This window comes from Cervus canadensis, chromosome 7, assembly GCF_019320065.1.
Source record: "Cervus canadensis isolate Bull #8, Minnesota chromosome 7, ASM1932006v1, whole genome shotgun sequence".
Classification (NCBI taxonomy): Eukaryota; Metazoa; Chordata; class Mammalia; order Artiodactyla; family Cervidae; genus Cervus; species Cervus canadensis.
Genome location: NC_057392.1, coordinates 63,971,542 through 63,999,081, shown reverse-complemented (window position 1 = coordinate 63,999,081; position 27,540 = coordinate 63,971,542). Strand labels below are relative to the sequence as shown.

At 37.3% G+C, this 27,540-nt stretch overlaps 1 protein-coding gene across 2 annotated transcripts in view; it reads left to right on the top strand.

Moving 5' to 3' along the window:
• The first annotated feature begins 11,117 nt into the window (after positions 1-11,117).
• The window catches only part of KCNMB2 (potassium calcium-activated channel subfamily M regulatory beta subunit 2), a 287,468-nt gene continuing 271,045 nt past the window's right edge, over positions 11,118-27,540 (top strand). Inside the window, exon 1 of one of the 2 annotated variants that reach the window (XM_043473689.1) lies at positions 11,118-11,231. The gene's annotated coding sequence lies outside the window, so the exon portion shown is untranslated. Of the gene's footprint in view, positions 11,232-11,915; positions 12,193-27,540 lie in introns of those variants that run through there. The other variant, XM_043473690.1, reaches the window with a different exon arrangement.

Below are 27,540 nucleotides of genomic sequence, written 5' to 3'. Positions count from 1 at the left end.
AGAAAACAGGACCCCATTTTTGGGCTCAAGCAGCATTGCTCCAGAGCAACACTGGAGAAATGCAAGGACATCTGTGGGAGGGTGGGAGCTGAGTCTTAACAATGAGGACTTGCTCAGATGAAGATGAGAGGATAGGGATAAGCAGGCACCAAGGCAAAAAGAAGGCAATCTGAGAAAAAGCAAAGAAGTATGAAACAACATCCTTTCAGGAGGAACTAGATGCAAATGTGGATGGTGATGACCTATCTGTAAATTAAGGACAGGAAATGAAACTAAAAGAAGTAGGCAGAAGTCACACAGGAACGACATCATATATCAAGAATTTTAAATTGAGAATCCCTAATTCCTTATTTTATTTGAAATGACTTGAGTTTCACATTTAGGATATCTACTGTTAGATTTTTATAAACAGTCTTTTTGTATTTAAGTAGTTTTTTTCTTTTCCCATTTTACTTAGAATTTTACTGACTGGCTGATTACTTTTATCAAATGTCTTTCAACATCTTTCAATAAGATCATATGGCTTGTTTTCCTTGAATTTGTCTTAGACTTATTTTAATAGATTGATGGTATGTTGCATTTCTTGAATAAAGCCAACTTTCTCACAATATATTTTGATACCTTGCTGTATTTTATTTTCTAATATTTTATTTAGAATCTTGAATCATGTTCATTAATGATCCCTGATCATTCACTCCCTCTTTGCATAGTTTTTGTTTCTTTTTTTTTCCAGAAATAGTTTTATTCAAATCAAACGATTTACTCATTCTCCTATGATCTGGATTAGAAACAGCTTTAGAATGACCTATTCTTTAAGACTGAGATAAAATTTCAGCAACGAACATGTGTTTCTGGGCTTTCTACATACCTAGATATCTAATCTCTGGTCTGATTCATTCTATGATGATTGCTTTATCAAATTTTTTGCTTTATGTTTGAGTCAGCTTTACCAACTTATATTTGATAGCAAATCACCCATTTCATTGGGCTTCCCTCATAGCTCAGTTGGTAAATCATCTGCCCGCAATGCGGGAGACCCAGGTTAGATCCCTGGGTTGGGAAGATCTCCTGGACAAGGAAATGTCAACCCACTCCAATATTCTTGCCTGGAGAATTCCATGGAGAGAGGAGCCTGACAGGCTACAGCCCACAGGATCGCAAGAGGCGGACACAACTTAGCGACTAAACCACCACCACCACATCCATTTCATTTGTTTTCTAATATTTTATTTCCCTTAATTATTTTAATCTTATATATTTATATCTTTCTCCTTATTTATATCTTACACATCTTTATTTACTTTGTTCTCCTTAATCATCTCATCACAGAAAAATCTATCCCATTAGATATTTAAGGTTTTGAATTTAGCCTTCCTTCATTTCTTATTTTCCATCTTACTAACTTCTGCTTTTATCTTTAATTTCTGCTTCTTGCTTTTTAAAATTGCCTTTCTAGTCTCTTCAGATGCATACAATTTGCTTTACTGTTTCATCATTCTTCTTTAATAGTAAAGACATTTAAAGCTGTGCATCTTTAGAGTAGCAGGGTATGGTATCTAGAGTCCTTGGTATTCTCTACATAGTAACCATTTCCATTTCACTCTCCCTTGATTCAGTGATAATTCAAGACTGCTGTTGGTTTGTTTGCTTGTTGTTTTTTTTTTTCATTTTATCATCAGTGTATTATTTATTTCTAATTTTATTTGTAAGTGATAGAAGAATATGGCTAATAAAAATCTAATTTTTAAACATGTATAAGGTTTTCTGTGTAGCTAAGTACCTTGTTATTATTGCTATCATTATTGTTATTATTTTACTATTATTATTTTAATTAATCCTCTATTTCAAAGATGGAAGCCTTTTAAAAATACTTACTGCTGTGTGATACTGCTCATCTATGATTTTGCTTATTTTTTCGTATGTTTATTCTGTCAAATTCTTAGCAATATCACTGGCTTAAAATAATGTCACTTTTTATAATATTTAAAAGTTCTTTTCTGGTTTCTAGTAGTTTTTGCTTTATGTATTTACTGATTTATTTTTTAATTGATGGGAGAGTGAATATAGGCTTATGACTATTATAGCTATTTCAGAAATTATCAATTTTACCATTACATAATGCTTATTTTTATCCTCTATGGTACTTTTAAGTTTAAATACATTGACTTCCACCAATATTGCAACCTTTGCTTTTCTTTATCCTGTATTTTCTTGGTATCTCTTTTTCTACTTCTTCATTTTCAATCTTTATCACTTTGATTTTATTTTTCTATCAATAGTGTAATATATATATGAGTTAAATTTGTTCTCAACCCAATTTGATAGTCTCAGTCTTTTAAAGGGAAAAGTCTATTTGCAATTATAAAATAAAAGTGTTTGTAATTTATCTCTTCCTTTCCACTTTATCTTATTTATTTTATATTATTTTTTCTTCTTTTTTCTTTTGCCTAGTTTTGCTAGTTTAATCATGGTGTCCAGTGTGGTGGGTTTTTTGTTTGTTTGTTCGTTAGCTTGGAAATTCTCTTGCACTATTCATTACATCAGAATACGTTTCCTTTCCCCATACCCACTACTCTTAAGCACTGTTTCCCCACTGGAACATGGTTTCCACAACCAAGATGCTATATTTCTCATTAACTTATCCCCTTCCTTGTCCTCTATAATATGAGATTTCAAATACTTGTTCTTCTCTTCTTTTCCCTGAGAAGGGTTCCTCTGGAATGCTTGTACTCATTCTGTCCCTCGCTGTCTCAGGCTTTTATCAGCATCCCTATTTCAGTGTGACCATTCTGCCTCCGGTGACCTCACAGAGCATTTTCACAGCCTGGCGCCAGTCGGCCTGTCCCTATCCAGTTTGTGTGTGACTGTGCGAAGTGAATGTGGATGAAGCGTCACTGCTTCCGAAGCCTTCTCTTCTGCCTGCATTGCTTGTTTGTTTCATTCAGTAAATATTCACATAGCAAACAGAGATCTATTTTAAGACAATGATGAGAAAGTAATGTGAGTTCTCGCTGAAACCAATGGATTTCAGATCTTTCTTCTGATCACAAAAAGCAATTTCTTGGTATCTTTTAAAACTTATTGCCTCTTTATCAAATTTTCCTTCTGCCTCTGTAACACCTGTTTTTACCTGTTTGATTTTCTGCATTAAATCCCCATGTCTCTTATGTTTTCAGCCTCTTTATTAATATATTTTCATCCTGTACCTTGAAATATACCTTGTACTTGACTTTCCATGTTAACAGTGACCAGCCCAGCCACTTCAATACCCAGTAAAATTGTTTAGTTGAAATATCATGTTTAGTGGGCTTTCTCTCCCTCTCTCTCTCTCTCTCTATATATATATATGCATATATATGTATGTATGTATATAATGTGACTATGTAATCATCAATTATCACCAAATGTGTCAAAATTATTAACATCCAAGCTATCATGAAAATATGAAGAAAAGAGTAGGGTTAATTTCAGCTTTCTTAAAACAAATTCGACAGCATGATTTTTGCCTATGCTATCTCTTCTTGGTTCAGACATGCAAAACCACTGTGTATAGTCACGCAGATTTTCTACTCTGTAATTCTGGGGCCATAATTTATTTCCTATATATCAGAATTTTTTCCTTCTTATTGAGACAATTTCTTAGGAGGTGGTTCATAAATATTCTGATGAAGAGGTAGTTTTTTTTCTAATTTTCACAAAGTCACCATCATAGTTAAGATTTCACCAAATTATCTTCTATTCCATGAGCTTCGTCCTCCAAAAGAAATGGAAAAGATAACATTTTGAACTTAAAGATAATGTCAAGCTGTTTTGACTGACTTGCTTGACTTTTATAATGCAACGCATTATTGTAAATCTACCTAAGACTTTTTCTTTTTGGTTGATAAAATTCTGGGGACTTTTTTCTTCAAAACCTGTATGATTAGTTTTCAAATTTCCCTGCAGAAGTGATGGCTTTGTGGAATCTTTATCCAGTATTTTCCATTCTGTAAGGTTAATTTTCCATCTCCATAATAACAAACCCATAATTTAAAAAATATTGGGGGACATTTAACAGGTTTCTGATTGCCTGCTTCTCATTACAAATTTACTAGACATAGTTGAGTCACACTATCAACTTCATTGCTACCAAGTGCTTTGTGGCAAGTTTTGGGAATGTCAGTTCTGACACATGTCTCGATGATTTCAGGTTATTCTGCATTTCCTTTCTTCCTTGCACATTTTCTGATATTTCAAGCTCACTTCAAAAGAGCATATTGTTTTAACTACCAGTCAGTAATCCCAGTTGAAAACATAGTTTTAGAATTAGGATAGTTTAAAAAGACAAAATAGAAATGCAATTGAAGTCTCTCTCTCTCTCCCCTTGTCTCTCTAGTCTCCCTCTCTCTCTCTCACACACACACACAACTGGAGTTACTTCACTATCAGAAATTAAAATAAAACATGGACTCCTGTGCAAATTAACATTTGAGTGCAATTCTGACAGGATGTTGATCTGACTTGTGTGTGGGCGACTTCTGAGTGTGTGACATATAAAAATCACCAAATCTTAGAAAGATTACAAACTTCTTTATAATACAAGCAACACAGGTCTCTTCTAACTTGTCAGGAAATTTTCCCCACCCTTCGTATTAGCATCACTAGGTCTCACTGAAGACATGTTCTCTATTCATTTTGACGAAAGCTGTAAGAATTCCTTGAAGAGAAAAAATGTTCCAAACTTCCAATGATTTCCAGTTCATAAAAGTGTTCTGTTTGTTGAGTTTATCTGGAAAAGTCTCAGGTTTAATGATGTTAGGAAAGCAATTCTAGTGGTTTATGTATGCGATAAAAACATTGCAAAACACAAAAATGCAGAACTCCTGCTCCCAAAATCATTAAGCAAATTGGTTTTCCAGAAAGACACACCATATTTAACTTGTGGATTTATGAATCCTTGGCAGAATCCTCCGAGAGTAGGCATATCCCAGGTTTCAAAGGACATGGTTGGGGAGAGAGACTGCTCTGAGCCATAGGAACACCATGAATGGTGAACGCAAGCCCAGGCTCTGTAGCCAGTCTTTACTTCCCTCCTCCCACAAGGGAAATAAAGACATTTCCACTTCAAGAAACCAAAACAAAAATTCCAACATTAGTAACCGTCTTCGTTTGCCATTCTCTCCCCTCTTGTGCTATGACTCTTGACTTCCCTTCAGTCCCCAAAGCAAAAAGAAAGTGAAATAAACCTCTATGTGTGAAAGAGAGGAACACGGCATTCTTTTCCCAGCACAATGAATACCCTGCCCTGGGCAGGTCAGACCCCACTGGTGGAATTTGGAAATGGTACAGCCCTTCAAGAGAGAAGCTTCAAAATACATACCAAGAGCATTTGAATAGTCACACATTTCAGGCCAGTGATCCACATATGAAACTCTACCTTAAATAAATGTAATCAGTAATGTAGACAAAGATTTACGTAAAAAGACTGTCAGCAGAGCACTGTGCTAATGGAAAATAAAAATCATCTGGGTGTTCAACAATAGATTTCTTAAATAATTTTGAGAAGGTTCATATGATAAAATATTATGGAACCATTAAAATTTTTGAAGATTTTTTAAAATAAAATAACATGAAAAACATGTTATAACATTAAGGAGAAAATTAACATAAAACCACATATGCAATATAATTCCAGTTTTTTTAATTTTGATAATACATATTAATATAAGTTACCTGTGGACTGTAGCATTTCAGGAGACTTTTGTTTATATTTTCTACATACTCCAATTTTTTTATCATGAGCAAGTGTCACTCTTATAATCAGAATTAAACAGTGTTTTGTTTTGGGGGGTTAAACAGGGCATGTACCACCATGTCTAACCTATACCCTTGACAAAAGTAACTTTACAAATACCTTTCAGTATACAAAACATATTTGTTTATATCCATTTTGCTGATTCTGTCCTTAAGTGAATTATGAAATGTAGAAATATTTATTAACAAGTTCCTAAATGTCTAACATTGTGTAAACACTTAGAAATTCTCCACCTAACAAAGAAGTAAGAGATTTTGCTGCCATCTTGCAAAACAGGACCTTTTACCATAAATATTCATACACTCATTACAAAGCATTTTGTTTGTTAAATGATTCTTCTTCCACCCTAAGAATCTAGCAATGGTTAGTGAGCTATTAAAATATACACATGAACATAAACAACAACAAATAAGTCCTTATCCTCTGTACCCAACCTTGGAGACTTCTGCATACCAGGGACTTTTGTTTTGAAGACAGAAGTCTTTTAATTAACTGATATTGAAAGCAGCAGATATCATACCTACCGCTCTAGTGTGCAGCAGGTACATATTACTGCAGCACCACAAGTCGTAAGAGTAATAACAGCAACCAGAAATCACCTTCTTGATTGCTCCTAGATACCCCGAGCATGGAGTGTCACATTGGTATAGTGAGTACATGTTTCCAGGAAGCAGAAAGATTGCACTTAGGCCCCAGGAAGTAAGAGAAACCAAATGAAATAAAACTCCAACTGTCATGGCCCTATTTTAAGTTTTATTTTAAAGCTGATTTATGTCCAATCCCCTGACAGGCTTCAGAAGGATGGAAATGCAGTCCCAATAAGCTGTCTGCCAAAGACAGTGGCTCAGCCAAAGAATGATGGCTTTGGAAAGTTGGTTAAACTGTCTGTTCCAGTGCTCTCTCATGGGCAGCCAGGCAAGGGCTCAGGCATCTTTATCTGTGCTCGGTGGTGGGAGTGGGGATGTTTAAGAGGATGTTTCTCCTCTTCCAAAAATTCACCTAAGTCAATTAACATGAATAGTATATTATTATCTACCTCCTATTCTCATTTTAACCACATGCATACAGAATGATAACTCTCTGAAACCTGCTGATAGGGCTAACTACTGACAAAAGGGGTGGTTCCCTGCAGAATTTCTCTCCTAATTTTTATGAAGACAGACAGAAATACAATCAAAGGATCCAAGAAAGTGATCCAAGTCATGACCTCACTAGATGGGTTTCTGCTTGGAGTCTATAGATTGGAGAGCCCCATATAGCTGCCGTGATTAGTATAGAATTACATCGTGTTGAATCTGTAATCAGAAGAATTCTGAAAACCTATAGTTTTTATATCTTTTAAAAAGGTTTACCAACTCTACCTTAAAAATATGAAGAGCTGCAAAACCAAAGATTTAACAACAACAACAAAAAAAACCAGGCATGAATATTTGACAGATGGGAAAAGAAAAAAAAAAATACGCTGGTAAGCTCCAATTTTTGCCTTTTAGATTTTGCAATTTTTTAAAAAATTCACCTGGTGCTCAAATTTCTAGATATTTCTAGGAGAAATATTAGGAGCCAATTGCAAAGTTTCATGAAACAAATATAATACTGAATTATGAGTTAGAATACATAGGCTATGTGATCCTGGGGAAATCCTGTAACTTCTCTCATCCTCAATTTCTCCAGGTGGAATGGAACTACTAATACTTGCCCTGCCTCTCAGTCACTTTGTTCTGAGAATCAAATATGATGTGTGTGAATATATTCTATAAATGCAAAGTTTTAGAAAGTCTCATTCCATTAGTAAACTTTCAAAACTGTCCAATGAGAAGGAAAATCTTTATGAAAAGTGTGATAGACAAATGAAAGGCACTTCATTCTGTTTTGGAAATCAGAAACTATTTTAAATATCAGATTTTCGTCAACTATTTTCTTTTAACTACTTTCTAGGCCTAAAACTTCACATTTATACTAGAGAATGCCTCTTTTGTGGATCTAAACTGGGACTTCAGAGTGAGTCATCTTTCACAGGAATATAACAGGAAGGAAGCAGTTTCTAAGCTAACTTTCCTATTGTTCCTAGAAAAATAGTCACAACAGGGCAAAAGCAGTTACTCTCTGTATTATTCAGAGCATAAATTACATACTCCAAAATATAATTAGCACTTGTATCTCTAACATATAACTACACTTTCTGGTATGTATCTATCAAATTTTCATCTTAATAGTGATGATTCATAATAAAATTATGCATTCATCATTCCATTCATTAAACCGCTTAACTTGCAGGCTGCGCATGTAAACTGCAAATTCTCTGCAGGTGTGATGGCAGCACTCTCACCCAGGCTCCAGTTCTCAACCTATTTGTTAACATACATGCATTCTTTCCAGAACAAGTTTTTTTTAATGTGCATTCAGAGAGCAGATGCCTTCAGAAGTGTTATCAAGTCATGGATGCAGAGTACTCCCGCTGAATGTTTTGGTAATGTAGTTCTGAAATATCACTTTAGTTCCTGCCTTCTGCTGCCCCAAACTTCATTCTCCAGGGAACCATCCAAAAAAGCAATGCTACGAATAACTAAATTCAGTCCTCAGATCAGCTGTTTATGAAATGGTAGAACACGCTTTTAACAAATCCAGCATAGATTCTCTCTTGTTGAAGGAGGTGTAAGCGTCAAAGATACTTTATTATCTGAAACTTCATTATAGGGAGGAACTAAGGGGACAGTTATTGGAATGTGATCCAGAAAGCAAAACAAAAACAAGAAATTCTATCTTTTATGACCAAACAAGAGAGATTCTTCTCGCTCCACACTCCCTCTCTTTTCTCTAGCCAGGCCACCTTTTCTGCCCACTTTCTTTTCTCCTCTTTCTTATCATACCTCCTACCTCCTCCAGTGACGGAACCAGATCGTGACAACCAGTCCCATCACTTCATGGCAAATAGATGGGGAAACAATGGAAACAGTGACAGACTTTATTTTCTTGGGCTCCAAAATCACTGAATATGGTGACTGCAGCTATGAAATTAAAAGATGCTTGTTCCTTGGAAGAAAAGCTCTGACCAACCTAGACAGAGTATTAAAAAGCAGAGACATTACTTTGCCTACAAAGGTCCTTCTAGTCAAGGCTATGGCTTTTCCAGTAGTCATGTACAGATGTGAGAGCTGGACAATAAAAAAAAGGCTGAATGCCAAAGAACTGATGTCTTCAAACTGCGGTTGGAGAAAACTCTTGAGAATCCCTTGGACAGCAAGGAGATCAAACCAGTCAGTCCTAAAGGAAGTCAGCCCTGAATATTAGCTGGAAAGACTGATGCTGAAGCTGAAGCTCCAATGCTTTGGCCACCTGATGCGAAGAACTGACTCATTGGAAAAGGCCCTGATGCTGGGAAAGATTGAAGACAGGAGGAGAAGGGGACAACAGAGGATAAGATGGTTAGATGGCATCACCGACTTGATGGACATGAGTTTAAGCAAGCTCCAGGAGATGGTGATGGACAGAAAAGCCTGGCGTGCTGCAGTCCATGAGGTTACAAAGAGTTGGGCACGACTGAGCGACTGAACAACCACGACCTCCTCTCTAATCATTTATCTTCATCAATAAAAACCAGCACTTATTTTAGTATTTCTGTTCACAAGAACTACTCCTCCCTTTCTGTGTACCCTGTCTCATTATCACTGAGTCTTACAATAGTCATTCTTGATCACCCCATTTTATAGGGGACGCTAACGGAGCCAAGTTTCAAAACCAGGCATCCTATTTCATAGCCTATATCCTCTTCCAATACCATGCCACCTCCAGAAATTCTTTCCTTCCTTTTTAAAGATCATCTTCTCTCTTCTTTCCCTCCCTTCAGCTTCCCTTCCTCATTTCCTGTTCTTCCTCCATTACCTCAACAAGCCATCTTTCACCCCATCCCACTCCCATCTGAACTGCCTCTTCTGGAAACCTGCTTCATCCTCAGAGAGGTCAAGTGATCTTTACTCCTCCAGAGACAGAGACTCTCTAAAGCAACACTAACTATCTCTGACCCAATCCCATCTTTTTCATCCAAGGATCAATGTCCTATCCCTATCTCTTACATTATAAACAGCTATTTCCTAAAATGATCACACGTAAGACTGGAGGGAAGTATCCAACTGAGGAGGGGAGTTTCTCTCTCTTTCTCTCTCTCCCCACAAATCAGATATGGGGCTGTTAAAGGTTTTTAAATTGTCATTTAAACACTTACTTACTTTAAAAAAAAATTATTTGAGATATGCAATTTATAATGTTACTCTTGTTGTTTTTTTAAAGAGAATATCATAAATTCATTTTCCATGAAATAATATTTCTTCCATTACAAAACTTCTAAATGATATGCATGCCTATTTTAAAAAAATCCACTGATTTTTATTAAATGCTGAAAAATAATCTCCCAACAATTTCATTTTGGAATTTTCAGGCTCTTCCTTCAGTGGAGTGAGTTACTCCAATTACAAACTGAAAATGAGGTACTAAAGACAATAATTTTGTATTCCCCAGACTCCTTAAAACTGTGAAATTTAATTACTTGGCTAAGAAACAGTTTCTCTTGCATGATCATGAGGCTAGTGAAAGGCTTTGGACAAAATACAAAAAAAAAATTACTTTTTTCCTACTTTAAGAACTGAAAATTTGAAAAAGCCTGTTGTCCTACCAACATAATGGGAGGAGAATTATTTTTTGAAATTTAAATTATAATATTTTCTGATTTTGCCCCAGGGAAATCACTGTAAGAATACTTAATCAGAATGAAATGTGTTTATAGTGTGTGATACAAGAAGATTTTCTCACTAAGTCACACTTTATTCTTGAAAAGAAATTGTGACCAGTCAAATAGCAGCTAAAATTCACATACAATTAGGGCAGAATAAAACCAACAACCAGAAGTTTAAGAAAGGAAAAAAACAGAGAGAAAGAGAAAAATATGTCTTTAAAAAAAAATCAGATATCTGAGCAATTCAGATATTCAGTTCTTGCATATAATAAATAATGGATGCTATAATCATAACAATATTTCCAGATAACAAGAATACCAGTAATTAAATAGTGTTGATCTGCAATCATCTCCTTTGAGATTTTGTTTTGCAGTAGTTTTTGTTTGTTAATCCCACCTCATTTTCACTTCTATAGGCCAGTATAGTAAAGTTCCCTTCATATTCCATCTGCTGCTTTCTCTAAGCCCCTCCCCTGGAGCAGACCACTTGGTTTCCATAGTAACCAGTATAAAACTACTGCTCCTGGGGTAGCAGGAGGGGAGAAAGAAGAGCAGAAGGAAAGGACTAAACCTGAGTGGTGGAAGCAGAACACATCCTCTGCGTTACTGTGAGCCACCAAGAACTTTCTTCTGCTTCCCTACTTGGAGAAGTACATAGAACTTTTCAGAGTAGCACTTCTAGCAAGTAATTACCGTCTTCTCTGACCAATGGTAAGAAATCCCTCTTCCACCTTCCATGATCACAACTGTCCAGAGTGGATCAAGGTAGTATACACTTCCCCATCCCTTGCACCCATCATTTATTCTTTCCATTTGGACAGCAGAACCCGGCACATGACTGCTTCAAACTGGAACACAGAGCTTTGTAAATTAGGATGAAATAATACATGTGCTCATTGATCCTTTCAATCCCTTTGATAACTAATTTGAAATTTTATGTAAATGTATGCCCCGAATTCTACCTCCTCAGTAATGATGAGAACGTTTCCTATGGGGACTGATTCTTTTACCTAACTCCAGAGAATTCTTATTTTTGTAACTGAGAAGGGAAGGATTCCCTTGCTGGGAGTGAGAATTGTTTGGGGAATCCTAGAATGTTTATTCTCAACTTCACTTTCCATGTAAAAACACCAATTTGCAAAAAGAATTCTCTCTCCTATAGTTAAAAAGAATTTGGCAATGTGATCCAGTAGGCAGGGTGGTGCCGATCTCAGTCTCGGTAAGGAAGTCTGAGCCCTCTCTCTCTTTTTAATATGAGAATTTGAAAGCAGTGGGGAACTGATGTTGGACCTATCACAGCATTGCTAACAGACAGCCTATTACAGTATTTAATAAAAACAGAAACAGCGTGCCCATCATAGGCTAATAAATCCTACCTCCTGCACGCTTTAAAAACAGTAAGAAGCCGCTTTAACGGAGCTTCAGATAACTAATTTCAAGCATGGCTGTCTAGCGTGCCTGTCACTCCTATTGTCCTTCCAAACTCTTTCAGACATTTTGAGCAGGGAGTATTAAAGCTATGAGTTAGCGAGGGTTGTGACATTAATGGTCCAGAAAGGCTTTAGGCACAAGAGGTAATGATGATTACCGGTGGCTCTTTGGAGGACTGCACTGGATCGCTGTCATTAAAAATTAAGCGTGGCTTTTGAGGAAGATGTGACAACTACCGGAGGTAGGATTTGCATGTAAAACAAAGGGATCTGTTGCTGTTTCGTGCTTTTTTGTTTGCTCTGTGCTGTGTGGGTCGTGAATTGCAGGCAGGTGCAGAGTGAGAAGCAGGAAGGGGAGAGAGGGAGTGGGAGACCGATGTGCTTAAAGCAAAACACAGTGGATACTATTATGTTTTATGGCAGCAATGCCTCGAGGACAAACTGGCTCCAGACTCTTAGCCTGCTGAGTGTGCATTCCACGTTGCTTTTCCCGTGGAGTAGAATGCTTAGAGGTCATGGAGAAAACAGTTTGCTTCTTATCTGTGGTGCCAGCTGGGCTGTTGGTAGGGTTGAGCGAAGACTTTGGTGGGTGGGAGGCATAAAGGTCCGAGGAAAAAAAAGAGGAAGCTGTCCTTAAGACTTGAAACCTGTTAGATAAATATTTTATTCCTATGGTCAATGTGCTTTGATAGCCAGAGACTAATTTTTTAAAAGGGAAATTAGAAGATTACAGTGGATTTCCCTGATAAAACTACTTTGAATTTAATCTATTATAAAAGAAAATTGGGTACCTTCGTCCATTTTGCATATTGAAAGGCTGATCCACACTGTATAAACGGTTTGGTTAAAGCAGATCAAGAGTTTTGCACTAAAGAAGGGGCTTTCTCTCTGTTCTGCTCTTGCTTTTAAACAACTGCCAGGGCTGCAGATGGAAATGGTGATTCGTTAGAGGTTATGGACTTGGTTCAGCTTTTTTTTTTTCCTTTTTTGTTTTTTTAAAAAGAACAGTATAAAAGCACAGTCCTCCTTGTGAGATGAGAGGGGCAGTTGGGTTCCAAAGTCCAGTGGATAATGAGTAGATTTGCAGGGGGAACTTACACTGCTTTGTACTCTATTATGGGATCGGTATAGCTCAATCAGAAAAGGAAATGTCAGGAAATCATAAGCTATTTTTTTTTTTTAGCAAAAATGCAATGATAAGAAACCAGTGTTTCTTCAACTTGATGTATGGTGCAAGTTTCAGTATTTGTCATTGCATGTGACCCTCAATGTGAAGTGGCAGAAATGTAGTGACTGAATTGCTCCGTGCTATTGTGTTATTTCCCTATTAGACTTCATAAACTCCAAGATGTAAAGATGTTACTTTAGGATTTGAAAAAGTATATTCTGATGCATTGTTTTGGTTTTAATGAATGATGACGATACATAGAATACTTGTATATTCATTAAAGAATGTAATATTTTTCAGTATATCTCAAACTTCTATATTAATGTAGTATTAAGTAGAAATAAAACTGAAAGACAATTATAGTATGTTTTCAGCTAAAGACTAGAATCAAGGCTAAGTGGGGCTTTTTCTCTTTTATGATGTAGTTGAGTTTGCAAATTTGTGAGCTTCTGTGTATATAGTGCCATTCACAAACATACAAAGTTGAAATCATTGCCCTGTAGTGTGTGGCATCTATGCTTAAAGTTGTGTGTTTCTTTATCCTAATAGTGTGATGATTATTACTGAACCAGTCAAACTCCCTTAGCTAGTCTTTATGTGATCAAGAGCACATGTCCAAGAAACAATCGTCAGAATTGCTAGTGCAATTGATGGGTATGACATTGTTTTCTGCTTCTATGTGGCTAGTGGAATGTGTGACCTTGACCTTGTAAATTCTCATTCCCTAGCCAATTGTGTTCACCAATCAAGAGCTCATATACAGAAAAAGAGAGCTTATAATACATAAACAGAAACACACACATTTAGTCACTACTGTCAGATTACAACTGAATATTGTTTCCTTTTTTTCATTAATTTCATTCATTTGAAAAGAACTTTCACTGGTTCTGGTTTTACCAATATCTTCTGAATCTAATCTAATTAGGCATTTATTTTAGAGGCAATCGAAGACATCAAAGTTGTCAACAGAAGAAATTACTTTGCGGTGGTCATACCCATACCATTTTACTGATCAACTAAAATCACTTTTCATAATTTTTACAGATTTGTGGGAAAAGTCTCTCTATAATATTTTGGTGGTGTATTTGCTTATACTGAAATCCCTACAACATGAAAAATACAGGGGAAATATGATTTTTTTTCTTTCTCTGGTAGGGAAAGCCAAACCAGGTAATTTAGTCAAAATAACCTAATTTGTGTCACAAGTTAATTTCATTACCTGTTTACATAAATAGATATCAACCAAAACATTTCCAAATATCCTTTCCTTTTAGCTTCTGCTACATCTAGTAATGAAAAAGCACCAATGCTCTAGTTATATAGAAAGCAAGTGTGAAATTTACCTTGACATAAAAAAATAGGCAAAGCTTTGGTCAGTCTTTTTTTCTCAGTCCCCACGGGTAGTCCAGCCCTTGTATCAGTCACCAAGACACAAGTTACCAAGGCCAGTATCATCATCTTTATTCTCTGTTTCTCTCATATACACACCGTCATCATTCTACTTTATCAGTAGATATCAGACCAGACATTTCTCAAACTAGCACAATCTTCTCTTTGATCATCTCTCTCCTTGTACCAAAATATGAAAATTAAATCTAAAAATATTCCTGCTATTATATAAAATAAAACAGAAGACCACAATAATGTACATTGATCCTGATTTTAATATATATGTGTGTATAATAAAAAACTAGAAAAAAGCTACACCAAAATGTTGGCAGTAGTTATCTCAGTGTGGTATTATTGATGTATTTTATTCTTTTTATTCATTTGCTGCTAAGATTTTTAGAGTTCTTAATATTTTTTCAAAAAGAAGATATTATATTGTCACAAGATTAACATCAAAATTTATCCATGTTTCTTTTTCAACCATGCTGCCATCTTTTCTCATTATCATACATTATATCACACACTATGTCTTCACCCTAAATTCCAAAGTAATTTTTTGATCCAAGCAAGACTGAGGAGAAGTTCTATTTCCTATCAGACACCTTCCTCCTTGGGTTTCTTGTTACATCATGAAAAATTCAGCATCACCCTTTCTCAGAGACTGATTCCTACCTCAACTTAGATTTCTTAGAAAAGGAGAATGTGTATGTGTGTGTGTGTGTAATGCTATAGATAGAGTAATTTTTTTAATATCCATCATTTACTGGCTCCTCATTATCTCCTAAATGTTTAAATTTTGGACTGATTTGTGACTCAGTCATAAATCTCTTTTTTATCTATATTGTTGTTCAGTTGCTTAGCTGTGTCCGACACCTTGCAGCCCCAGACTGCAGTACACCAGACTTCCCTGTCTTTCATCTATATACTTACTCCCTAAATGAGTCTCAAGTCCTTAGATGTTATAAACATTTCACAAATTCTAATTCCTAACCTAGACTTTCCCCTAACCTCCAAACTTACATATTCAATTTCTTACAAAACTTACATGCCTTATAAGCACCTTATACTTAACATGCTGAAAGTCAAATTTATGAAAGTTCTCCTCCCCTATTTCCCCCATGTATGTAAGTGGAAACTCTATTCTTATACTTACTTGAGTCCTTTGTGAATCCTGTCTTCCCTTGACACATCACAAATAATCCCATTTCTTCTACCTTTAAACTGTACCCAGAATTCAACTACTTCAATATTCCCACTATAACCACTCTGGGCAAGTTATCACCAACTCTTAGATTACCACAATGTTTTTGATTGATCTTTTTGCTTCGTCCCCCCTGTGCTCCCATGTAACTATTCTATTCTGTACCCAACATTAATGGACATTTCAAAATTGGCTATATCATAATATCTTTGCTCAAAAGCCTCCAATACCTTCCCATCTGACTATAGATAAAAGCCAAATCCTTCCAATGGAACACAGGCCATGCATGATCAGCAGCTGGGTTCCTCTCTGGCCCCTTTTGCTATGACTGTACTTTTAGCCCTTCATTTCAGCCATACTGACCTCCTGGCTATTCCTCAACATGCCACACGCTCAAACACCAGAGCCGTTAACTTTTCTGTGCCTGCAAAATTCTTCCCTCCATAGTCACTTAAGTTTCTCACTTTCTTCTGGTCTCAGCCAAATGCTACTTTGTCAGAGAAGACTTCCCTGAAAACCTTGTTTCAAATCACACCCCTTGCGCAGTTCTGATTCCTAATCCCTGCTTTTTCTCTACAGTATACCAAATAATCCCTCAACATATTGTACATTGAGTTTTTATTGCCTGTCTCTCTCCTATTAGAATGTAAATGCCATGAGAGTAAGGACTTTGTTTTGTTCCTTGATGTATCCTATAGCACCAATAGTCAAGTGAATGAATAAACTGTTGAATGTAGGAACTGAACGTTTTCCCCCATCAAAATCCATTGTGTTAGGCTCCACACAGAAATTTTTCAACCCCAGGGTCTAATCTTTATGTCATAACATCTTTTCTTTAAAAAAAAAAAAGATACTGAACACCTTGAAGAAAGTCAAGGAGATTTATCAAGATGATTTTCTTTCTCCTCCCTACATAAGAAGGAAAATAATCACATCACTGATCCCAATCTATGTCAAAGCAAATAAAAATTCAATTTACCTCAATTTGATCTTATCCAAAAGTTGACTTCTATTTCAAAAAGGCATCTTCACAGATCTATATAAATGACTGAGGACATAGACGCATCCTATGTTTCTTGTGCTCTTCTGGTGATGGGGGAAGGGATGGCAAAGCTAGGTTGAAAGGTACAGTTGGAATCAGTATGCCTCTCTGAGCCTACAAGGCCCAGTATCCTGTGTGGCAATAGGAATCAATCAATAACAATCAACAACTGTACTATTCACTTACATTCATTTCTTTCTCTCAAAATCAGCATGATCAGTCTCCTGGTCTGGTTAACAGTGATCTCTTTACCACTCATAAGGCACACATTTTCAAATAAATAAGCTGTAATAAAAGAATCTTATTTTCCAAATTGAGTACAAATAATAATTCTCAATATTCCCACTATAGAATGCTCTATAGTGAAAAGAAGTGTAATCTGAAAAGGATATAAAATCTGAGACAAACACAGGCTTTAAGAATAGACAGGTTTGGTCTGAAATGTACCTTTTCTGCTTCATAGCTGTGTTAAGATTTTAATCTTAACAAGTCTCTGTTTCCTCACTGGTAAATGGTGATAATAATACCTACTTCTATGGGTTAAAGATTAAATGTGATAATGTATGCCAGTGCCCCCATTAAAGTACTTGGCACAGAGGAGATGCTTAAAAAGTAATAGTGTTTTCGTTGTCATTTAATCTTTATAGTGTGTAAGAGTAGTAAATATACTTTTCATTGAACAGTTAAGAAAACCAAGGTGTAGATAATTTAATCATTAAAACTGCTCAAGGTCAAAGAACTAGTAAGCTATTGAAATTTACTCTCCCTTCAGCCATAGAGACTCCTAATAAATAGAATGTCAGACTAACTGTCTTTAATATATCTAGTGAGTAAAGGCTGCTAGTGATTAGGGAAATTTTTTTAAAAGGGAGGACCTGAAGAGAAGATTTTTCTCTCCTCTATGAATATGTGTATGCCTCATGGATTCCTTCCTTAAACAAAAAGTAGACTCAAACTGCAGTGAAACTACTTAAATGAATGCTAACTTGCTTCTTAAGAAAAACATTAGTCTCTAGAATGCATATAATGGAGCATGGAAACACCAGTTTCACAGCCATTGAAGACCTTAGTTTGAATCCCAGATCTGCTCATTCCTGTTGTTTAAAATTAGTTTGAGTCTCCTTTTCCTCAGCAGAAATGCAGATAGTCATAGTACACACTGGGGTCATGAGGATTAAATGAGATAATCTATGCATAGCTGTTAGCCCTGTGCTTGGCACAAATTAAGTACATAATACATATTACCTATCACGACTTTAACTATCATTAGCTAAAATGAACTTTAAACATTATATGTATTATGACATGGGCTTTCCAGGTGGTGCAGTGGTAAAGAATCTGCCTGCCAATGAAGGAGACACAGGAGACTCTGGTTCAATCCATGGATCAGGAAGATCTCCTGGATGAGGAAATGGCAACCCACTCTATATTCTTGCCTGAAAAATTCCATGGACAGAGGAGCCTGGTGGCCTACAGTCCATGAGGTCGCAGAGTCGGACACAACTGAGAGACTGAGCATGCACATATTATGATACTGAGAGTTTTGATTTCAAATATCTCTTTAGTTCTTGTTTCTTGCTTCTACATGCCTCTAAGCTCATTCAGCAGATATCATTTAAGAGTCATTTAAGCATTTAGACATAATATAAGAATTCAAGGTGTTTGAGCATCTGGTCAGCACTAGAAACAGAATTTCTTGAAATGTATGACTTTGCTCATCTCTTATTAGAACCAAAATGAAAGATACAAATTTGGAAAAATCAAGAAAATATATGCTTTCTGAGATACGAAACCAAATTTTATAGATTTGTTTTAAAAGGACCTTAACCAAGAGTCTTTCTTCAGTCTTGTTGAGCTCCAGTTTCAACATTTCCTGTCTTCACTCTGCTTACGGCTGTATGGGCTGAATTACTGGTAAACTGAATGCATCATCATCCAATATGACTTTTGTGCAGGGCGTGCATGAAATTGGCAATTAGCATCATCAATTATTCTAGATTTATATTACTAAATTATTAATGCATAGCAATTTAACTTCATTTAATTGCTCAATAGAAATCAGCACCACCAATTAAACTATTGGGAAACTCAAATATTAACCTACTACATAGGCTAAACTTTAATCAGTTCTGAACTTCATCTTGCACCAAACAACTTCTCAGATTTCATCTTCTTGAAGGTTGCTTTGGGCCAGTAAGTATTATATTTGTGTGGGTGTTTCCTTTAATATTTTGTCATTCTCAAATCCACATGCTTAAGTGCAACTGGTTCCAACAGTGATAGATCTCTCCAAAAATGGAGACATGCCATTGTCATAAAAATGTCACAGATTTTCAAGGTTTGATTTTTTTAAAAAATCTTCACAAGAAATTGCTCCTTTTTACTCTAAAATACTCTGTACATATTTCTACCATGGCCCTTAGTACACTGTGCTGTAACCTTTTGTTCACTTATCTGCTTGCCTCCTACCCAGTGAAATTCTAAGTCCCTAGAGGTTAAGGACTGGGTCATAGTCATGACAATAATTCTAGGGCCTAGTAGAGCTCCTGACAGTAGTTAATGCTCAATAAGTATTTCTTGAATAAATGAATCAATTATGTCTATATTAGATTTATTTCTTGAATAAATGAATCAGTGATGTCTATACTTATGGCAGAAAGTGAAGAAGAATTAAAGAACCTCTTCATGAAAGTGAAAAAGGAGAATGAAAAAGTTGGCTTAAAACTCAACATTCAGAAAACTAAGATCATGGCATCTGGTCCCATCACTTCATGACAAATAGATGGGGAAACAATGGAAACAGTGACAGACTTTATTTTCTTGGGCTCCAAAGTCACTGCAGATGGTGACCGCAGCTATGAAATTAAAAGATGCTTGCTCCTTGGAAGAAAAGCTATGGCCAACCTAGACAGAGCATTAAAAAGCAGAGACATTACTTTGCCAACAAAGGTCTGTCTAGTCACAGCTATGGTCTTTCCAGTGGTCATGTATGGATGTGAAATTTGGACTCTAAAGAAAGCTGAGCGCTGAAGAATTGATGCTTTTGAGCTGTGGTGTTGGAGAAAACTCTTGAGAGTCCCTTGGACTGCAAGGAGATCCAACCAGTCCATCCTAAAGGAGATCAGTCCTAGATATTCATTGGAAAGACTGATGCTGAAGCTGAAACTCCAATGCTTTGGCCCCCTGATGTGAAGAACTGACTCATTTGAAAAGACTCTGATGCTGGGAAAGATTGAAGGTGGGTGGAGAAGGGGACAACAGAGAATGAGATGGTTGGATGGCATCACCGACTCAATGGACATGAGTCTGAGTAAACTCCGGGAGTTGGTGATGGACAGGGAGGCCTGGCATGCTGCAGTTCATGGGGTCACAAAGAGTCAAACACAAGCGAGCAACTGAACTGAACTAAACTGAACTGATGTCTACCCTAGGTTTCTTAGTATCCACTTTGACCCAAGGAGGGTAAATGACCAAGTGGACAACTCAGTCATGCACCTCGGAAACAGAGTGCTGCGTGGAAGGAACTGTTTTTTTAAAGAGTGAAGCCTGAACCTTCCGTGCGCTTCCTCACTTCTTGTTCACCTGTTGTCTCACCTCTTTTTACACTTAGGTCCTTTCAGGTGCATTAGAGACTGTTTCCCCATTCTTTGCTTGCTACTGTCTATCCACAGTCACTACCCAATCTTGTGATGAGTATGATGGGACGTTCCATTTGAAGTCAACTTGGAGTCTGACAGCCTCAGACAGCAAATTCCTAAACTCCCCCTCATCAAAGCCAGGGTGACAGACAGCCCGGGTGAGAATTTCAGCTCACAGGGAGGGGAGGGAATAAATCAGTTGTCAAAATGCCATGCCTGTCGACTTCTTAGGAAAGAAAGAGAAGATGCTTATATTACTAGACAGGAAGGCTTTGGTTTACATTTGCCAGCATTTGTACTAAATGAGGAAAATGTCAGATGAATCCCACATGCAGGTTCCTTGTCACCTTGGTGTCTTCCTGTGTGAAATTAAAACTCCAGAACACTCTGGACATAAGAGCTCATTTTCAGTATTCAATAAATCCACTTAATGAGTAAAAAAGAATAGTTAGGCAAGTAGTAAAATATATAACTACATTTTAAAGTATAATTTTAGACTAGATAATTAGGTTGCAAATTCCTTGAGAGGAGACGCTATGTTTTTCACAAGTCTCAGGTGAATAGAACTGTATTAAATATATATCATGTTTTTAAAGTAACTTTTTGATTGATATACACTCCCCTCTTAATGCTATTCCCTGTTGTTCAGTCACTCATTTAGATTCGACTCTTTGTGACCCCATGGACTGCGGCATGCCAGGCTTCCCTATTCCCTGAGGTAAAGCCATATTACAGAAGTTATATTACCATGATAAGAATTTAACATCTTTTCATTATTTACCAGGCTGCTGGACTGGACATTTAGGGTTGTAGAAACTACACAAGTCTTAATTCCACTGAATCCTCTTCGTGCACTATGGTGTAGACAAGGCTTATGGAAGAGGAAGGAAAGAAGGGCTTGTGAATCCTGAGGTTGCCCGTTATTCATAGAATTGTATTAACTCACAGGCATTTGCAATTGGAAATGATTTACAAAACCAACCCATGTAGGCATCTACCAAAGGAGGATTCAATTTGGAACTTGGTCAAAACAAAGCCTTTACAACATTATGCAAGTCTGGGGGATTCCACTGTATTTTGTGACATAGTTCAGGACTTTAAAAATAATTAGTTTGATTTTGTCAGACTAATTTTTTTATTATTATTATTGTTTAATTTTTTTAACTGGGAAGCTGGTAAAAGTCATGTGCCTGACTCCATAATTCTTATATACAAAAGTAAAGTATCTTTCAAAGTGAAACTCAGAAAGTTGAAAAATAGGCAGCAATTCAAGTGCAAATCTAGAACTTTTCTTGCTCTGCATCAGATGCAGAGGATCACTGTGGCCATGCTGCATAAAGCACTTTCATGAGAAGGAAAAAGAAACCCTTGGTAAATTTTGCCCGTGACATAATTTTTGAGTTTGGTTGTGTATGAGCATCCAAAAATGTCTGACCATAGGAAGAATTTGTAGCTCTATCAAGCTGAACTATACTTTTCTCAAAGGGACTATATCTCTGAGTTAATCTGGGACCACTGATTTTCTTTGGATATTTTTTAATTTTCCAGTTTATTCCAAGCAAAGAAACTGGAGGCAGGAGGGGGAGGGGACAACAAGCTGAGATCCAGAAGAAAATAATACCTAACTTTAGACAAAATTGCAACAGGACTGGTCCAGTTTCCTCCTCTCTGTGAGGATGATCAATGACTGGTTTAACTTCACTTCCTGGTGGTTTTTTTTGATCCTGTGTGGTGCTTGGGAACAGCCATGTGGGGCTCTCTGTGTAGACAACTCAAGGTAACTATTTGCTTTAAAAACATAAAAATAGAACAGCACAGGACTCAATTCTCTGCTGGAATGAATCAAAAGAGAAGAGAGAGGGAAATAAAGTTCATATCAAAAGGAAAAGGAAGGCCTGGATAATATGTTACCAAATTTGAGAAAATCTTTCCAGGTGTATAAAAGACAACAATAGCCCTGATGTGGAGAAAAGTGGCTAGAGAATATCTATTACGACCTGCTTCTCAATCTTCTAGGCCTATTTCCTCATTGACAAGTGGATTTATTATCTGCTGAACTGAAACTGAAAAAAGAAAGAAAAAAACTTGGTACAAAGAAAATAGAAGATGATTCATGTCTATATGAAAAGCTGCCTGTGTGTAATTTTGATTTCAGATAGTTTAGTAGAAGATTCTTCCCTTTGGCCTATGAATGTGTTCAGGTGTCCATGTCTATGCTTTTAAAAAAAAAAATCTATTCTCCATCTTCCCACTCTTTATCAATCCTTATTTTATATCGGCATTCCTTCAAGTATTCATTCATTTATTTAACAAATCTGAATTGAACTTTCACTGTGGACCAAACACTCTGATGGGTTTGGGGGTTACAATGTTGAGCCAAATCAAAATGAACCCCTACCCCTCAACCATGGAGGTGACCATCCTGAATGAGAAAGACAGTACTGATATGGTCCCATAAATAAATATACAATTACAAAGGTAACAAACACTAAGAGATTATTTAATTGGAGACATTAGGATAGTCAAGGATGTCAGGGAAAGCTTCTCTGAGAAGGTGACGACTGAGTTGTTTAATGAAGAAGCATAAAAGTGAAAGAAAAAGAGCAAGTGTCAAAGCAGCAGGGGTGAGAAGGGAAGCTTTCTAGGCAGAGAGAAAGCATCAGCAAAGGCTAACCCATGGCTGTTCACTTATTCAACATTGACCAAGCACTGAGTGTGTGTGTGTTGGGGGTTGGGGGGAGGTGAGAGGGGGAATTTCTGGCCCACATGGAGCTTGTTGTTCAGTCGCTAACTCGTGTCTGACTCTTTGCGACCCCATGGACTGCAGCACGCCAGAGTCTTCCATGTCCTTCACTCTCTCCCAGAGTTTGCTCAAACTCATGTCCATTGAGTTGGTGATGGCATCCAACCACCTCATCCTCTGTTGCCCACTTCTCCTCCTGCCCTCAATCTTTCCCAGCATCAGAGTCTTCCAATGAGTCGGCTGTTCACATCAGGTAGTTACATTCTAGTGAAAATTAGTAAATTAAAAAATTAGTAAGTAGATAAAAAGGAAGCCTGTTAGAGAGAGTAAATGAGGACTGTGCCTCTAATAGACGGCCAGTATGGCTTGAGGGCAGGAATCAAGCAACATGTAGTTAAAGATAAGGCTGGAAAGGCAGGAAGAGCTTGGCTAGTTAGGACCTTGCAGGCCATGTTAAGTATTTGCTGCTCTTTATTCTAAGAGCAGTGGAAAAGTATCCACGATGTTAAACAGGGGACTGACTAGATATTTGTGCTTTGTAAAGGTATCTCTGCTGCAATGTGATGATCAAAAGGGAGAAGATCAGGAGTGGACACAGAGAAGCCACTTGAAAGGCTGTAGTGTAATCAATATCATGGCAGCCTGGACCAGAGGCAGCATGATGGCAAAAAAGTGGACAGAAGGAGATGTGTATAGGCAGTCACATCAGAGAGTTGGTGAGGGGCTAATTTTGAGAGTAGATGGGTGAAGAAGGAGATGTCAAGGATAACGTTAGATTTCTGGTTTGAATAACTGGATAGATGGCAAAGTTATGGAACATTGGAAAGTGACAAGAGTTTTCTTTCATCAAGAAACATTTTGAAATTGTGGTTTGTACTTACTGTCTCCACTTTATTGCTCCTCATTTATTTTTAAGGCACCGGTGCATCATTTCTGACCACACTGCTTTCCTGTGACTGCCCTCTTCACCCTTTCTAAGAATCCTTTATCATCCAATTTGTTGACCTTTTCACAACCCCCAGGATTCTTGATCACTCTACAGCATTCAAAACTGTGGACTATCCTCTCTCTTTCTCTGTCTCTCTTTCTCTCTCTATTTTTTTTTTTTCCTCCCTTGAAATACCCTCTTCCCTTGACTTTAATCATGTTTAACTTCCCAGGTCCCCTCCTGCCTTACAATTTTTTCCTATCTTTCCTCTTTACTGGTTCTTCTTTTTCCTTTTCTATCCTTTTACTTTCTTTCAGTAATTGAAAGTATTATCTGTCTACACCTATAGCTTAAACCATCTCTCTAGGTGTGACCTGGCCCCTAAGTCAAGTCCTATGTTGCCTGCTACCTGGTAGACATTTCCCTGTGGCTACCATTTTACACTGCAAAATTCATTTGGCAAAACTAAACTCATGTTAAGACCTAATAAACCCACTCTGCCTCATGTTTTTATTCATTGTGCCACTTGTTGCGCGGGTTTTGACACCAACCATGGTCTTTGAATCCTCCTCTAACTGTAGACCTAACCAACCTGAGTCCTATTGATTCTTCCTACAAAATATCTGTGCCTTTCATGCCTCCCTATGCAAATGAGACTCTTCATTCTCACACCTTGGTTATGAGGATAGTTTGCTAACCAACCTCCTTGTTCCTAGTCTGATTTTTCAAAATGCTGTCCTTAAATGACCTACACAAGAATGACCAGGGAAGGTTTTTTAAAATATCAATTTGTGTGGCTTACGTTTAATCAGAATCTTTTGGGGTGAGACTTACAAGTTTATCAAACACCCAAAGTAGATCTATTACACATAAATTTTGAGAAAAACTGCTCAACCCTTTCCCAAACTATTTTCTTCTACATAGATCTCCCTGTGCTTTAGCATAGTTACAGAGCGTGACCTTGGAGCTTCCCTAATCATAGCTCTTCCACAACTCTTGTTTAATCAAGCAAATAAAGTCTTCTCCCAGGACTGGAAATCAAGACTGTCCAATTTCTGGTATCCTAATAAGTTTCCAGCCTAATCTTTACCTTCCTCCTCTCACTCTGTGATACAACTTTTAACTCCTTGGCCTAAAGCATTTCTGACATCCAGGGATGGTCTCTCACCCCCTTCACTTTCACCTGTCAAACTCCTACCAGCTCTCCAATGGCCCCTTCTGGATATAACCTTCTCTCATCCCTTTTCCATCTCATTTACCCTTTGCATTCCTTGCCCTCCAATCTAGAAGGGACTTCTCTCCCTTTGAACTCTTTCAGCAGATTTTATTTTTGGCTAGTTTCTATCACACAGCTATACATCATTTTTATTGTTTATATTATTCAATTTATAAATTTTATAAAGAGGGGAACTGTATTTTATAAAAAGACAGACTTAAGGAATAAAATAAAAGGTGACTTCAGTTTGAATACCATTTAACATGTGTCCTTTGGCAAATCATTTAACTTCTTTGAACTTTGTCTCTATTAGTTAAGTGGGATAGTATCACATACATTACAAGATTTTGTTCAATGTAACAAAGTGTCTTTAAAACATTGAGCCATGTGAAATTCCCTATATTCATTTATTTTCATCTACAGAAAAATGGTCATTTTATTAGTAATTGTCGTCTATATTTTAGTATGTGCTGTGCTGTGCTTAGTCACTCAGTTGTGTCCGCCTCTTTGTGACCACATGGACTGGAGCCCACCAGGCTCCTCTGTCCATGGGGATTCTCCAGGTGAGAATACTGGAATGGGTTGCCATGCCCTCCTCCACGGGATCTTCCCAACCCAGGGATCGAACCCAGGTCTCCCACATTGCAGGAGGATTCTTTACCATCTGAGTCACCAGGAAAACCCAAGAATACTGGAGTGGGTAGCCTATATCCCTTCTCCAGGGGATCTTCCTGACCCAGGAATCAAACCAGGGTCTCCTGCGTTGCAGGTGGATTCTTTACCAGCTGAGCTACCAGAGAAGTCTATATTTTAGTATACTTTTCTTTAAAATATTGTTGTGTCCCATATTTTGCTTTGCATCCACTTCATACATCAGCCCCTTGCCCACTTAATATGCATATATAGCCCCTTGTCCACTGAAAGTATCTAACTATTGTTGTTTAGTTGCTCAGTCATGTCTGACTCTTTTGAGACCCTATGAACTGTAGCCTGCCAGGCTTTTCTGTCCATGGGATTTCCCCAGGCAAGAATATTGGAGTGGGTTGCCATTTCCTTCTCCAGGGGATCTTACCGACCCAGGGATCGAACCCGCATCTCCTGCTTGACAGGCAGGTTCTTTACCACTGAGCCATCATCTATCTGTATATCTTTGTTATTGGCCTGAAGAGATAGAGAGAAAAGAACATTGTACAACATGAAGCAGGCACACTATTAATCTACCTCAGTGGTTGCCCTTGCCTGTTCCTTTTTCAAAGCAGGTAAACAAACAGCAATGTTAACAATAAGCTAAAGCAAGCTCTTTTCTAATGACAGAGTTCTGTTAAATAAAGGTCAGCAGGAAAAGTAACAACACTCATTGTCTCTTGTTTACGGTCCATCTGGGCATCACACAAACTTGCTCAAATTTCTCTCCTGAGCATTACCTAACCTAGAGTTTATCTAAATCACATTATACTCCACCCTGACTGGGATTCTTTACCATTAATCAGAACAGCAATGATGTTTTCAGATACAACCTCTAAGGAAAATATGCACATTTTATCTCTTAACCTATCTTTCTCTACCACTTCAATACAATGAAAAAGTCTCTGGACCAGTTAACCCAAAGGAAACTCTTAGTTTGAGAAAATCACAGTTATATTGGTTATAAAGGTAAATGAGCAAGGAAGGAAGGAGTTGATGTTGTTTTTATGTTCTTACTTAGTGGTGACTCTTTAGACTCAGCAGCCCAAAGTGGATTTTCTGTCTAATGTTCCCTTCGTAGAAAAATAATTTGTTTCAACAAGGCATTATGCTAAAGGAGGTCCTCCAGGAGATTACAAATTTATCAGAAATTATTTCAAGTTGCAGGAGTTAAGAATGAGACAAATGCCTTAAGAAATGTTCAGAGTACTTTGAGTATTTTATTAGAGAAATACTACAAATAGAAGCTAGTGTAAGTGAAAGAAAATGAAAGCTGCTCAGTCGTGTCTGACTCTCTGTGACCCCATGGACTATAGTGCATGGAATTCTCCAGGCCAGAGTACTGGAGTGGGTGGCCTTTCCCTTCTCCAAGGGATCTTCCCAACCCAGGAATCAAACCAGGGTCCTGCAACTGCAGGGGGATTCTGTATCAACTGAGCTATGAGGGAAGCCCCAAATAGAAGCCAGGAAAAGGACAAAACCCCAAGAAGAAACTGCAGTGTTAACAGGGTTTCAATCTCTCTACAGCCATTATGTGACAGTTAAGTTACACTGAGCAAGTTAATTCACATCTATATGCCT